The sequence below is a fragment of the Furipterus horrens genome, unplaced genomic scaffold, assembly GCF_987537825.1.
Source record: "Furipterus horrens unplaced genomic scaffold, mFurHor1.1.pri manual_scaffold_2, whole genome shotgun sequence".
Lineage (NCBI taxonomy): Eukaryota > Metazoa > Chordata > Mammalia > Chiroptera > Furipteridae > Furipterus > Furipterus horrens.
The window spans coordinates 204,989,687-204,995,686 of record NW_028327172.1 but is presented as its reverse complement, the minus strand read 5'-3'; the positions used below and the strand labels follow the sequence as shown (position 1 = coordinate 204,995,686).

Here is a 6,000-nt window from a genome sequence, read left to right as displayed (position 1 = left end):
TCAGCTCCGAGTCAGCACATAAAAGGCAAGAAGAAAACTCAGGTAACTAACCACCATGTTATTCCTTAGATCCTAAGCTTTCTTGTGAGTTTGCCTTCTTTTCTCTATATTTCAGTTTTCTTATATTTGTTTTATATATTATGTCCAGTATTCTTAGTTCTACTGAGTGGGATGATGAAGTAAGTATGTCTACTCTATCTCCAAGAAGCAGAAGTCTCATTAGGAAAGCTTTTAAAAATAATAATTTCATTTATAGTGTTTTTAATGAAAAATACACAGTTCAGTTCATTTGAGAGATTTCCCAGGAAGCAACAGAATCACAAACAGAGTATTTGTTACTGGGGTGAGGCTATCCACACAAATGAATTCAGAAAAGTACTTAAAATATTGGCATCTAGGAAAACTTCAGTCCCCAAAGAGCCAGAAGGCCAATAATATACGTGTGCCCTTAGGTAATTCACAGAGACACTACTTGAACCAGACCCACCTAGGAAAACCTTGGGGCAGATGTTAAGACCAAGCAAGAAATTATAATCACAGGTAAGCAGACTGTCCTGGGAGAACAGACTTGCCAGTAGCCTTTTATTATCTTCTCATCTCACTTTGCCCTGACAACACCTCTGGGAGGTAGGTAGGTACTATTATTGATTTCCATTTTACAAAAGAGGAAAAAGAGACTTAAGGATTCAATACGTTTTTCAAGGTTTTACTGCTAATAAGTAGAAGATCTATTCTCCAAAATTTATTTGTCTGACTCTAGAATTTAAGCTCTTAACCAGCAGACATTACAGACGCTCAGATAAAGTGACTCTAATATTAGTGTTCCAGTCTGGGAAACATAGCAATGATATCCAAGAATCACAATAATCTCTGTTCTCATTCAAAATGATCTGTTGGAACTAGGGTTCCAACAGATGAGCTGAGCCAGCTGAGCCTCAGTAAATAGAACCCTAGCAGAAATTATTTGTAGTTGCTAAAGAGGAACAGATAAGAAACATTAAAAAAAAGTACTCAAGGACAGAAAAACCTGAGTTCATGGATTAGGGTCAGGGTAGAATATTTCAGACCAATCTGAAGTGAAATGGAAACCTAAGAATTGGAAACAAAACTCACAGGGAAAGGGGAGAACTACCCAGGTAAGTTCATCATTGACTTATAATTAATGATCATAATGATAATACTGACTACTAATTATTGAGTTCCTATAATGTGTCAATGGCTGAACTAGAACTGAAATTTTTTCAATAATTGGAACATGCAACAGAGGCTTAGGATTGAATTAAGTGTGCTGGGTTCTATTATCCCAATGGAACATCCTATATGAATATACTTGGGATTCCAGCATTCAGCACCAAAAGTTTTAGAGTCCTTACTAGGAAGGACAATTTTGGAAGAAATTCATGAGAAAGATAATGGAAATTCTTTTAAAAAAAATGTTTTTTTCTTAAGGGGAAGGGACTAAACAGAAGATGGAAATTCTTATGTGCTGTCTGCCTCAAGTCAGGATTGGTCTACAACATAAGATGGAACGAAGGCTGTAGTTGAATATATCAGTGATCTATGAGAATCAGAAATAAAGAATTTAAACATGAGGAATCTCACTAGGGACAGACACATTGTTCCAAGTCTAAGGGGGAAGAAATCAATAAAAGTATCTCCCTTGCAGGACATTTGGTCCTGTCCAAAATGTCCATGGAGACATGTGGTCCATGCCAAGAGTCTTGAAATTTTGTCCTGTTCAAAATACTTATGGGAATATTTGGCATGTACCAAATGGGCCTTGAGATTTTCTTCTGTCCAAAACATTTGTGCTTAGAAAACATCCCTGGGTTCAAGTAGCCCACAACGTTTATTTGTACTTTGGGTTCATAGTTTATTACATTTTTTAAATACTGTACTGTCATGTATTCTTGGTTTAATAATCATGATGTGGCTGTATTGTCAATAATAACTCTTCATGTCTCAGTGCCCTAGCTGGTTACATACAGCACATGAGGTTAGATAGACAGGTCAATGTGGACCAAATGTCTTCATGGACATTTTGGACAGGAACATATTCCAAGGACATTTTGGCATGAACTGAATGTTTACATGCATGTTTTGGACAAGATCAAATGTCCACCAACCTAAAATTTTAGAAATCCATCCTCTCATCAATGATTCATTTATTCATTCAAACTACTAATTACTGAACGTCTGCTCTGTGCCTGGTATTACGCTGACTCCTCCACACACAGAAGACGACAAAGCAGACCTGATTTCTTCTGTTGTCTGCTAACACTAGAGAACACAACACAATGGACTGATTAATGAATCACAAGAACACAGGTTTCACCGGATTGGCTGCTTAAAGACAAGGTTGTCCCTTGTTACAAAGGATGTAACATAAATGTATAGCAGAGATACACAACCTCACCTAGGGCAGTAGTAAAGCCTTCTCAGAGGATGCAACATTGTAGCTAAGGCCTTCATTTTGAGACGTGAGGAAGGTAAATGTTAAGAAGTTCCAGTTAGAGCAGCGGTTCTCAACCCATGGGTCATGACCCCTTTGGGGGTCAAACGACCCTTTCACAGGGGTCTCCTAAGACCATCAGAAAACACATATATAATTACATATTGTTTTTGTGATGAATCACTATGCTTTAATTATGTTCAATTTGTAACAATGAAAATACATCCTGCATATCAGATATTTACATTATGATTCCTAACAGTAGCAAAATTACAGTTATGAAGTAGCAACAAAAATAATTGTATGGTTGGGGGTCACCACAACATGAGAAACTGTATTAAAGGGTCGCGGCATTAGAAAGGCTGAGAACCACTGAGTTAGAGTAAATCACCTGTGCAAACGTACAGAGCCTAGAAGTTACATAGCACTCCAAAGACCAGAGTGGCTGAAGTCTGGACAAGGCAACAGCTCACCTCTGTGACTGTAGATGTGGGAAAGAATTTCTTAGAGGCGGAACATAAGGTATGGGTCAGGTGGGCCTCTTAAGAAGTATTTCTGAAGTGGCCGGCACAGTGTAGTTACATTGTGGGTGACCAGAACCTCTCTCTCATGCTGTACTGCCTTTTCTGGCTTTGTACTACACACAAAGGGTGACAATGTGAAGGGGGCTCTTCTTATATCTTGAAAACCTCATCTTCCCCACAGCAGGAGCTCTCAGATGGCCCCGAGTTGGTATTTGTAGAGCAGTGCTAACGCTGCCCTTGTGCAGAGTCATCTATGAGCAATGGAAGTTATTTCTGTGTCAGCTCCTCAGATCAGAGGCAGCTGGGCAGCCAGGATCCACATGCCCGGTCCAGGGAGTCATGAGGCTAATGAAAAAGAGGTTGGAACTCAGCCATCTATAAGACTTAGTACTGAGCAGCCAAAGGATGTGTTTTACTCTGCTTTGAAATCTGTGGATGTTATTTTCTCCTTTAAAACTCATTACAGCATGGAGCTAACCATTTAGTCATCCCACTGAAGTCTAATACCAAAGAGCAGTAGAGAGGCATAAATTACCAGCCAACTCAAGCACCCTGTTTTGCTGAAACCCACCTCTTGTAAAACTACAAAATACCATATGTTATGTATTCCTTCCACATTTATTTTTGGAAGGATTTGGGTAGGGATTTTTATTTGTTTATTTATGTAAAGGATGGATGTCATAATTTTGGTAGAGTAACTGCCAACCCTATATAAATAGAATAATTAAATTCACAGGCTTATTTCATTCACTCAGTACATATTTGCTGGTTTTAAACATCTATGAAGCACACCTCTGTATACCAGAGATCAGTGGGGAAAGAGATACGCAAAGTTCTTGTTCATGTGGAGTTCGTAATCTAAAGAGTTAAATAGTAACCAAGTAACAAAGAAAAAGATGGAGAGAAGAAAAAGGTAAAAGAAAGGAAGGGGAGAGGGAGGGATTGAGGGAGAAAGAGAGACGAAGGGAGGCCATGAAGGAGGAAAGAAGGATATTTCCAGTGTTAACTAGGAGGATAATGTGACAAATTATACTCTTCATGTGTCTGGTTAACTAGTGCTATGTAAAACACTACTCAAAACTTAGCGACCTAAAACAACATTGTGTCTTGTTTCTTTATGTACTTATTATTAGTTGGAATATTCAGCTGGGTGGTTTGTCTGTGATCCACCTAGTAGCAGCTGGGCCTGGAAGATATACCTCCCAAATCATGTGTAGCCCCTGAGAACCTCTCTCTCTCTCTCTCTCTCTCTCTCTCTCTCTCTCTCTCTCTCTCTCTCTCTCTCTCTCTCTCTTTTTTTTCCTTTTATTTTTTGATTTTTTAATTACAGTTGTCCCATTTTTCCCCCATTGCTCCCCCCACCCAGCCCATCCCTTCTCCCACAATCATATCCCTCCCCATTGTCCATGTTCATGAGTCATTCATATACGTTCCTTGACTAGACCCTTCCCTTACTTATCCCCCTTCTCTCCCTCCCCCCTCCCCCCTACTGACTACTATTCTAGTCTTTGCCTATTTAGTTCGTTTGTTGGTGTTGCTCTTTAGTTTCCTGTATTAGGTGATATCATATGGTATTTTGCTTTCTTTGCCTGGCTTATTTCACTAAGCATAATTCTCTCTAGTTCCATCCATGTTGTCGCAAATGTAAGCCGTGACACCATAAAAGTCCTAGAGGAAATCATAGGCAGGAAAATTTCAGATACCCCACATAATAATATCTTCATGGATACATCTCCTAAGGCAAGAGAAATAAAGGAAAAAATAAACAAATGGGACTACATCAAACTAAAAAGTTTCTGCTCAGCAAAAGAAAACATCAGCAAGATGAAGAGGAAATCAACCATATGGGAAAACATATTTGCCAATGACATCACAGACAGGGGACTGATCTCCAAAATATATAAAGAGCTTATATGACTCAACATCAAGAAAACAAACAACCCAATTAAAAAATGGGCAAAGGACCTGAACAAACACTTCTCTGAAGAGTGCATACAGAAGGTCCATAGGCACATGAAAAAATGCTCCCTCTCTTTCTCTTCTCCCTCTCTCCCCCCTCCCCACCCCTTTCTCCTTTCTCTTTCCACATAGTATTTTATCCCCTACTGTCTTTCCATGTGGCTCAGGCTTCTAACAGTATGGGTGATCAGAGGGAGCTACACGACTTATGTGGCAGCCTGCTTCTAAGTGTAAGTGGAAATTGCCAGTCTCTAGCCAAAGCCTAGAGCATCACTTCTGCCTCATCACCTTGATGTGTGCAGCCACAGAACCCACTCAGACTCAAGGAGATGCTGCATGGACCCCACCTCTCAATGGGAGAAGAGCCCAAGCACACATGGCCACCTCTAACTGACCACAGAGTCCCTGCCATGATGCTGAATGACCAAGGATAGCTTTCCTCAGGAGGCAATGTTTGAACTGAGTCCTGCATGACAATCAAAAAGCTGAAATGTTAACTTCCGAAAGTATACTGTATGCTAGGCAGAGGAAATCGCAGTACAAAGCCCTGAGGCTCAAATCACTGATATATTTGAGAAAAGCATGAAGGCTAGTATAGCTGGAGCTTGAAGACGGAGGCAGAAACTTCAAGGCGATGAGGCAAGAAAAGTAGAGTCAATTGTCCATGGGCAAGAACTTGGATACTATTATTAGTGTGAAGGAAGGGATTGTAAACTTTTGAAATTAGCAGGAAGTAATGTACATATTTAGAATATTATAAAGGTTCAAGAATAGCAGTTGGAAGGCCAGTTTGGAGACTATCACAGTAATCCAAGTATGAGATGATGATGACCTAGACTAGCTTAGATCCTATGAAGGTAGATTTGAGATGAGTACAGACATAGGTTAGGGTATAAGTTTAGGGACAGGTGCAAGTGTGTGTACAGGTATAAATGTGGATATAGATATAGATTTGGAGATAGACCTATATAGGTTTAGACTTAAATAGAGATGGAGATCTCCATACACATATGCATATAAAAATCGAACTACTTATATAGATTTAGAGACAGAGATATGCACATA

The 6,000-nt window shown here is 39.5% G+C and overlaps 1 long non-coding RNA gene across 1 annotated transcript in view; it reads left to right on the top strand.

The window, feature by feature from the left end:
* The first annotated feature begins 1,065 nt into the window (after positions 1–1,065).
* LOC150020306 (uncharacterized) overlaps positions 1,066–6,000 on the top strand; it is an 81,279-nt gene continuing 76,344 nt past the window's right edge. The window contains exon 1 of the long non-coding RNA XR_016509342.1: positions 1,066–1,136. This is a non-coding gene — a long non-coding RNA (uncharacterized LOC150020306). The remainder of the gene's footprint in view (positions 1,137–6,000) is intronic.